Here is a 10,411-nt window from a genome sequence, read left to right as displayed (position 1 = left end):
TTTAAGCTGATATAGGAAGTACTGGATTAGTCCATCTGATATCAGTCAGTATTTGTGTGAATGACTCACAGCACAGTTTCACTTAATCTCAAATCATCAGGAGGACCTTCAATAAAGAATCCACAGCATCCATGAATCTCACATTTTAACAATCTGCGAAGATAATACACGGTTTACACTCTTTAGCTCATTTGTGGTAAGATAGTTTTAAACCATTTCTTTAATTATAAGTCACTTAGGTAGAATTACTTTTTAACTTGTTCATCAGTTTGTTGACCTATTGGGTAGTTTACATCAGTTTTACATTGATGTATTTAGCAGACATGTTTATCAAAAGTAACTTATTACAATGCATGCATTTTTATCAGCATGTTTGCTCCCTGTGTTTAAACTCAGGACCCTTATTGTTGCTAATGCAATGCAATTCTCTACCGCTGAAGTGCTTTATGTATATTTACAGGTGCGTGTGTTTCTCTAAAAGACTGATCTTATTTTATTAAAGAGATGGACAAAGAGCAGAAAATCATTCTTTTGGTTTTGTTGTTGCAAGGTTTGTTCTTCATTTCTCTTAACCTTAAACATATAAATATTTGAAGAGTTTGGTTTCAAAACCAGATAACATTTTTTTTTTATATAAAACTTGTTATTTGATTGTGCATTTCAATTAATATCGATCATGCTCCAGTTGGTTTCTTTTGATTTAAGACTTCATAAAAAATACAGCCAAGTAGCACAATAAACACAATAAAAACATGATAACAATATTAAACATGTTTTGAAAAAAAAAAAAAAAACGGAGTTATCTGGTTTTTGAACCAAACTCTCCTTCCTGTATATAGATTTACAAAGAGTATGGCATTGCAATTGTAAAAGCATGTTAATACATTTTTATTTGTGTTTGTTAACGTTATTTTACACAGATACACTGTTGTTGTATTCATTAACAAAATGTTAACAGATAACACATTTACAGCAATTATAAATATGCAATATGTAGTGTGACATGAATCAGAGTGTGTATTCATGCGCTCACATTTTAATATATGATTGAAAAAATATCAATAGTATGAATGCACTGATTACATAGCACTGCTTGTTTTTTCAATGTTTTTCATCATGTTTGTATTTTAGGTGTTTGGTGTGGAGATTGGAACATCAGTCTGCCAGAGAAGATTGAAGCTCTGAGTGGATCCTGTGTGACCATAAACTGCAGATTTGATATTGATAACACATATGACAAAGATCTCACTGACAGTGCTAAAGGAGTGTGGCTTAAAGATGGGCATCAAGTCAACAATAATATTGTGTTTAAGTCCAGCAACTCCAATTTCTCTTTTAAAGGGAACATAACTGGAAAGTTAAAAAACAAGAACTGTACCACCATCTTTTATAATGTTACTTCAAATGACAAAGGCAATTTTTACTTCAGGATTGAGGGTAATGGTGGACTGTAATATATCTATAAAGAAAAGTCTGTTTCAATAGATGTGATTGGTGAGTGAATGAATGATTGCAAACACGTACAGTGCAATAAAACAGTTTTTACCCATGAAAAGATAATTACAGAATGATCTCAAGTAATAAACGAAAATCTATGAAAATAAGTTTCTTTCTGACCTTTTAGTGACACTGCAAATATATATGTGTACATTTCAGCCTCTCCCCCTAAACCCACAGTTCAGATGTTTAAGGATCAGATGGAGGTTGAGGTTCTGGAGGAGGTGTTAGAGGGGAGCTCTATGTGTCTGCGCTGCTCTGCTAAGACTCTCTGCTCCTCTTCTCCACCAACTCTCACATGGAGCTCCACTGACAGACTCCACCTCAATGAGAACAGCAGACTACAGCTGGATCAACAGAATCAAACTGAGATCATCTCTGAACTGAACTTCACTGCAACTCACCTTCAACATAGAGTCACTTTCATCTGCACTATAACCTACCAGCTACAGCAGAGAAACACAACAGCACAGAACTACATCACATTACGTGTTCAGTGTAAGAGCATCATTTTGTCATGTTTCGTTGATCTAATGGACTTTTATGTTCTTTATATTTTAGTGCAATTAATTGGTTTTCCTGCTAGACACACAAGCTTCTATTTCACTTTCAGATGCACCCAAAATCTCTCTCTTCAGCTGTAACAGAACTGATGTAACTGTGTGTTTGTGTGAGGCTCATGGGAATCCCTCTCCTAAAGTGGAGTGGTTTCTATCAGGACGTCCTGTCAGTAACTCTACAAACACATTCATCAGTGAGGAGAGACTGAGCAGCACAGACTTGAGGAGCTTCATTTCTCTCCATCAGTCACTTACACACACAGACACTCTGCAGTGTGTCACCACCAACACTCACGGCACTGCCAGTCAACAGATTCAACTGCTTCACCGTTCTCATGAGACAAGTAAGTTCTCTGTTTCAACCTCTATATACATTTAAAAAAAAAATTGTTTTGTAGAGAGTAACATATCACAGGCACCTGGAAGAGCTTTAAATATAAAAGTTTTCTTGTTCCTCACTTCACATATTTTGTTGGGGTAATAACTACCTAAAAAAATCATTTCCTAAACTATACCTTTTACACAGATTGTGGTGGAAGTATCACTAGCTTTGCTAAATGAAATGTCTTTAAACAGTTTTTCACTATTTCTAAGTAAAATTTTTTAGGCGGGCCTAAAATGGTGCCTAGATGACACACTTGAGCCACCTTGCAAAGCCCCACCCCTAAAACAATCGCAAGCACCATTCAGGTTAAAGTTGTAGGCTATTTGAAAGTTAAGAGAGACAGCAGCTCAGGTTAAAACACAGCTCAGGTTAAAACATACTTTTCTGTTGTGTGACACACTAAGAACACATTCAATATCTGACTTTACAGCGACTTTAAGAGATTCATCAAGTGGCAGCTGTTGTTGTTGTTTAGCCACACCTGGCGAAAATGACAGTGCTTTGAAACCATGTTCATACCTGGTTACTGTTCTAAGTGTTGTCAAGTAAAAGTGTGGAGATAAATCAGTCCCTAAAGTCAAGATAGCTTTAAATTTACTAACATTTACAATCTTGCATTTGTCAGACATTTTTTTATTTAAATCTGCTGATATTCCCTGATAACTGAATCAATTCCCTTCCCAATCTCTACCACAAACAGGACCACTATACAATTAAAACAATGTCATATAGTACTTTAGCATAATGTAGTGCAGGGGTGTCAAACATGCGGCCCGCGGGCCGGATACGGCCCGCAAAGGTGTCCAATCCGGCCCGCGTGATGATTTATAGTTTTATTAAATATTAAATAGATATTTTAAAAACCCTTTTAGGCGGGTGTCTAGTTCGTTTTTAATATGAGAGACTTGCGGAAAGCAGCAAAACGCGGAACATAGAGTAAACACGGTGCCCAAAAATCTTGCCGTTTTATTGTTACCGCTCCGCTAAAGATCCACCGATTCTGGTAATCCACTTTGTGTTTTCCCGCCCGCTCCGCAGCATCTCTGTGTCCACTCTCTGCCTGAGAGTTTCCGAAGTTTGTTGCATTAACAGGTAGATTCATTACATTAAATCAGTTGTTAAACCGCAGAATTAGTAATTTGTAAGTATGTTTATGTATTTCTTCCGGTAATGATTTGCTGTCAGTGTTCTAAAAGTGCTAACAACTTAGCAAGCAAACAACAAATATCCACATTCTTATTAACGTTACAATGCTTGTCTAATCGATTTAATGTTCCCGATCAGATCTAAGTTAATATAAACACTAAATTTGCTGTTGTTGGCACACTTTGTAGACAAAAAATACAAAAAAGACCAATGCCTTCACAAAATAACGACAGAGAACGGAAAGAGAGGCTTTTAGCAGCAGTTCAACATTACAAACATGGATTCAAAGCTCCATCAAGCCAGCAGGTAAATCATATTGAATATTTAGCAGATTGTCACACTTTAATTCTTATTATATTTCCCATTATAATCACTTGTCTAAGTTGATGCTAGTAATATAACACATAATATTTATAATACTTTATTAAAACCTTAATAATAGTACCACCCCCCATAGTGCCATTTTTGGTTTGGGCCACTGCCCCATCTAGCATTTTCATTTTCTAAATGACTGTTCTCATTACAAATATATTCCAAAGAAAATTGAATGGTTTATAAATAATTTTGGCATTAAGGCAAAAGAAGTTAAATTAAAGCTTTTCAACCTATAAGGCCAGTGGGTTTTGTTCAGATGTAAATTTGTGTGTACATAATATACAGTATGAGTGTGACCTTATGAATAGTTTTCACAGAGCTGTGTGTTTGCACAAGTATAAATGAAAACCGACGCGGAACCTACGCCGTCGCTGCTACGCCGTAGGACCTACGCACGACTATAAATCGCCCTTAAGGTTTAAAAAAATTATCCGGCCCGCACTTCATGGCATTATTTACCATCCGGCCCTCAGCCTAAAATGAGTTTGACACCCCTGATGTAGTGAGTATTTTTTTTCGTATTTGACATATTTATATTTCTCTTCCAAGTGCATGTTGTGTGATTTTAGTTTGTCAACAGACTTTAATTCCACTCATATTAAATGCAGAGGTCACATTCCAAGTATGGGTTACCATACATCAGCAAATACCTCTCTTATAAAATATCCTAAATTCACTAGCCCAGTGTTATATATGTTTTTGCATTTAAATTATCCCAAATGTTTTTAACAATGTTTGAAATTCAGAGAATTCATTCCTGTTCATTGGGTCAATTGCCAAGTGTAAAGATGTCCATGTTATTTTTTGACTCCACTTTTGCTGCCATAGAAAACAATAGATGTGTTTTACTCCACGTGATACTGCACAGGCCGATTGGCGTATGACATCCAACATTTGTTAGAGCAATTTGTACTCTTGTTATACTCTTATCAATCTGTGCAGTTTTAGTGTCTAGCTAGCCACTCTTGTTGTTGCTTCAATCAAGCCACACTGGGCTTACCTCCCATCATTCTACGCTCTTTCACACAACACATTACTGTACGTGTGTTCAACATCATGCAAAAAAAAAAAGATATTTTGAGAACGGTTTGGTTAGAGTGAGTAAATGACGACAGAATTTTCATTTTTGGGTGAACTATCCCTTTAATTGTACTAACATTTACATTTATGCATTTGGCAGACATTTTATCTAAATCAGCCGACAGTGCATTTTATTACTGTCCTTTCACAAACTGAACCTACTGTATGACCTTTACAATCTCCTCCGTTAACAGGACCACTATACAATAAAAACAATGTCATATAGTACTTTGGCACTGCAGTGTAAGGATTTATGTTTTCTCTTATTACTTTGACATTTATTTATGTTTCTCTTTCATGTGCATGTTGTGTGATTTTAGATTGTCTGCAGATTTTAATTCCAGTCCTGATCATCTTAACACTGATTCTTATCCTGTATGCTCTGACTGTTGGATTTGCACTTTACAGAATTAGACAGTAAGTTATTGACATAACAATCCATTTATATACATAAAGATTTACAGTAGTTAGTGATTAGAGCGGGGTAGGTTGTCACACTTTTCACACTGTTTAAGATTTACTGAGCACCATACATCACAATGATATACATCTCATACTAAATGAAAGAAGGAAGTCTTGGACACATATATTGTATATTCATTACATTCTTATTTACAGTTTTTTTTCAATCGCTAACAAGCGCTTACCCATACTTCAGATAATTTTTCTAAACACTTAACACAGAGTTCCACCTACAAAACACAATTGGCCAAACGCATAATTTTCTTCTCAAAAACACATTTTGTTAAATAAATACTAACTCTTCATTTATCTGCACATAATAACTTTACCAAAACACTGGAAATCTGACTCAAAATGAAATTATTCTTTCAAAGAATAACACTTCTTTTCACTTCACAAGGTACATGCAATCAATTAAAGTACACCAGGTTTCTAAATACTGGCTATTGTTGACATTAGAAAAACTGCATAGACTTTTATGTTTCAGTTTTACAGGTATTTGCATGCAAAACATGTTTTACGTTTACGTTTTTACGCTAAATGTCTTGGTTGGGAACTGTGTGTCCACATGTACAGCAATGTTCACATTCAAAAGCATTTCAGTAAAAAGCAGTTTTTCCCCTTACTCTTGACTACAGGAGGTAAAGTAGAAACACAATATGATAGAACAGAAAAAGTTTTACAGTATTGATCTTGATCATTTTTGAGGAGCTTTCCTCTTCCCCCAGAGGGTGGAAGACGTTGCATTCTTTAGAGGGACACATTTTTTTACATATGCATTACTGTATGACCTTATTGACATGCCAAGTGAGAATAGAAACAATCCATGTAAAATGCAATACTTACCTGTTGGTTTGTTGAAAGATGCGTATAATGGAGGCAACCTCCTTAAATTGGGCTGCACTCTTTCACCAGCCTCTCTTACTGAAATTAGTGAATTTCATCACTGACTACTGTTTTTGCAGCCCTTGGAATGCCACCACCATGCATTCTTACACCTCTACATTGCCCTCTCCTTGGGTCCTGCTCTTCTCCCTGGCCCTGCTCCTCTCACTGCATCTTTCACTGCTCCTGCATCTCTCACTGCATCTTTCACTGCTCCTGCATCTCTCACTGCATCTCTCACTGCTCCTGCATCTCTCATTGCAACTCTTACTGGGCCTGCTCTTCTCCATGTGCCCCTTGCTTTTATGCTTCCTCTTCCAGACATTACAGTGTTTGTCTGTTTCTGTTTTCAAAAACAACACTCCTCAAAGTCCTCCTTTTACTGTATAAGTATCAATGTAAAAGAAAAAATAACCTAAGCCAGACTGGAATCAGCTGTGGTTGGCCCAATTTACCCAACATAAAGGTTTTTATACTGTATCTATGGTTTGGAATATTGTTTTTGCTATTGTGGGATGTTGTGTGTAAGCATTTGTAAATACTACAAAGACAATCCATAATTTTGGTGGGAGGTATAGCTTGTCTGTTAAGAAAATGTAAGCATTGTGGAAATGTGTTTACTGACTGCATATTGTGTGAAAACGACATGAAATGAATTAATGGTATGGCCACAAAAGACCGATGCTGTGCTAATTGTGTTTAGAGTTTTGAAAATGTGACAACTGATTGGACAAATGCTTGTTAGCGACTGAAAAAAACTGTATGTTGTAGACGGTTAAATAGAGAATGTTCATATGTGACATTTTGCCACATCGGCGGGTAAGTTGTCACTTAATTGTGATTATTGGTTTTAATTTTTAAATTCAAACCAGAACTGGAAACATTAACTCTAGGGCTTTTTACACTGCGCATAACCCTGGGTTATCTTCATTCTAACCCTGCTTATAACCTCAATCGTTTCACACTTGTAATTCGGAAGCAGAGTTATCCCTGAAATTAACTCGCCCTGCTTTTGTGAGTTTACCCTGCATTGCGGTGTAAAACGTACACAGTGTGAAAGGAAGCAGGGTTAGAATGTTATGACCTGACATTAAAGGGTTAGCTTAGGGTTTCAGACACCTGACCTAGGGTTTAGGAATGCATTGTGTGAAACGTCAGATAATAAATACCCAGGGTTATCTCTTAACCCCTGGTTAAGTACGAATATTGTGAAATGTGAAACAGATAACCTATGATTCTGTTAACCTGTGATTTGGAATAACAAGGGGTTATGTTTTCCAGTGTGAAAAGCATGAAACAATTTGCCCTAAACTGACATATTTGCTAATGTTGGCTAAATTTCAGGGTTAGCTCAACATAGCACGTCAGCTAAAGTATCAAAAGACACAATATTGTCTCATCTATTTATAATAATTTTTAACATTCATACCCAACAAAGTTGAATTGTATAAAATGTAAAGTATCTTTTTTACTTTTTAAGCCAAAAAAATAAAAGATTTGTGCTAACGTCAGATCTTGACCACATGTGAACACGAAGTTGACTATAGAAGTCATCATCACACAAAGTGGCTATTGGATTTTTTAAGATAGAGCCCCTAGTTTTGGAATTATAAACAGTGTGACAACTTACCCCGCTCTCCCCTACTGTATTCTGCTGGTTTTTAATAACTTGATTTACTTTCTTTCAGATTGAGCAACAAGCTGAAGGTGAGTTTGTGATGTTTTACTATAATAGATGATAATGAAAGTGATGATGATGTTTGAGATTGTTTTTGTTTTCAGGTTCACAATGATGCAGGCACATATGCTTCTCTTCAGCTCTCTGCTCCAGTGTCTGAATATGAGACTTTAAATATTAAGAAAGAATAATGAAAATACATTTACATTGATGCATTTCGCAGACACATTTATCAAAAATGACTAATAGTGAATTACAACATATACATTTTTTATCAGCATGTTTGTTTCCTGGGATCAAACTCACGACCTTTAGTGCTGCTAATGCAATGCAATGCTCTACCACTGAGCTATACAGGATAGTTGCTTTAAAGTCAATTTTGAAAAATTTTCCTAAACATTATATATGTTAGTAAGGTATTGCTGGAACACGCCACTGTAAACTATTTAGTGGTTAGATCGTTTTTCACCATTTAGGAGTTCAGGATTTTTTAGGTGGCCCTTAAACGGTGGCTCGATGACACACTTGAGCCACCGCACATGACCCTGCCCCTAAAACAATCTCAGGCATCCATTCAGGTTGAAACAGTATTTGAAAGAAGGCATATTGCATGTGTGTGGACGTGGTTTAAGGGCCTATGGACACTCCCCCATTGCATGGGAGCAGAGAAAGCAGTTTTTACCCTAGAATTGAATTTATTTACTTTTTTTTGCATAATTCAAATTTGATTGGGTGGTTAATAACACATTTTTCTGTGATGTGACAAGCTCAGAACACATTAAATATCTTTAAGAGATTCATCAAGTGGCAGCTGTTGTTATTTAGTGACCTCTAGTGGGAAAAGTGAAATTAAACCATGCTAATACTTTGGTACTGTTGTAAGTGTTGTTAAGTAAATGCAATGCTATTAAGTAAATAGTGTGCAGATAAATTTGTCCTTTGGTTTAGCCAATACTTTGCATGTTTCCTTGAATTTTTACTATCACACTGGCTTCGGATTAGAGTAAAGGATGATAAGGAGAAAAGTAGTGGACCAATCAAAACGTCCTCTTCTTCTCAGCTTTGTACAGCAATAAAAGATGTCTGTCAGTTGTCCAAACAGCCTTATCTGATGGAACTGGGCCTTTGTTTGTGTTAACCCAACAATATCCAGAATAATTACCAATCTCACAGTCGAATCGCAGACTCGTTATAAATTGAGGATCATTGAATTTTGGCTGTATAAGGGTGCACATTATCTGATTTCACATGTAACAGCTTTCTTCCAATATATTAAAATATAGCCTATTCATTATGATAATACTTTGCAAATAATATGTGAAAAATATTTTTCAAAATGCGTTAATAAATCCAAAAACCCCCGTGACAGGGCTACACGTCCATATGGGAAGCGAATTCCAGGTTACCCTAATGAAAAATCATGCTAAGACCAGCATAGGCTGGTAGCTGGTTTTAGATGGTTTAAGGTGGAAGTAGCTGGCTAAACCTGGTCCTCCCAGCCTGTCAAAGCTAGCCAAGCTGTTGGGTAAGTCCAGCTAGACCAGCTTTAAAAGTGACCAAAACACAGCTAGACCAGCTTGCTACACCAGCAAAACCAGCTAACCAGCTTATGCTGGTCTTGGCTGGATTTTTCGGTAGGGTAATAAACCATTGCGAAGCAGTTCTTTTTGTTTCTGCAACTAAAAAGACAAAACTGACAATTCTGGCTATACTTTTATTATTTGAATAATTTCTTTATTTTTATTTTATTTATAGATCACTCAAGGTTATCCGATTTAACTTTTTGTGACTTGTGTTTTGTCCCCCTGCACTTCAGCCATTTTGCACACCTTGTTACTTGATTCTGACTTTATTTAATTTTTTATTTATTATAAATTCTGATCAAGTCTCTAAAGGATTGTTTTTCCTTGTAACGATGTTGCACTGTTGCTTGATGGCAAATGCAATTTACCCGACTGTGCCAGGTGCTCTCTGTGTGTTATATTTAAGAGTTCATCAAACTAAACATAAAAAACAGATTTTTTTTTCGACAGGTATAAGTTTAAAAATGTATTTAAAAAAGGGTGGTTATCGTGTAAAAAGTTGAACTACAAAACAGGTAAGCAGTTTCTTTAAATTCCGGTGAAGACATAAAACATATCTGCACCAAACCTATATTTGACACGACTGTCTCTTTGTGATTTAATATAATGATCTGTGTTCACTTTTAAATGATTGAAAAGAGATTCCTGAAACTAATAATATAAGACTCATCAGGTGTTTCTGTATCTTAAGTGAATTCAGAGATTATTAAAGTCAAAGCAAGCATGCATTTCTGTGCAAAATAATAAAGTGTAGTGTCTT

The 10,411-nt window shown here is 36.0% G+C and overlaps 1 pseudogene; it reads left to right on the top strand.

The window, feature by feature from the left end:
- The first annotated feature begins 504 nt into the window (after window positions 1-504).
- Window positions 505-8,474, top strand: LOC135750515 (myelin-associated glycoprotein-like; annotated as a pseudogene).
- The last annotated feature ends 1,937 nt before the right edge of the window (window positions 8,475-10,411 follow it).

The sequence above is a fragment of the Paramisgurnus dabryanus genome, chromosome 1 (assembly GCF_030506205.2).
Source record: "Paramisgurnus dabryanus chromosome 1, PD_genome_1.1, whole genome shotgun sequence".
NCBI classification, from domain to species: Eukaryota; Metazoa; Chordata; class Actinopteri; order Cypriniformes; family Cobitidae; genus Paramisgurnus; species Paramisgurnus dabryanus.
Note: the sequence above shows the minus strand (reverse complement) of the source record. Positions and strands in the feature narration are given on the sequence as shown.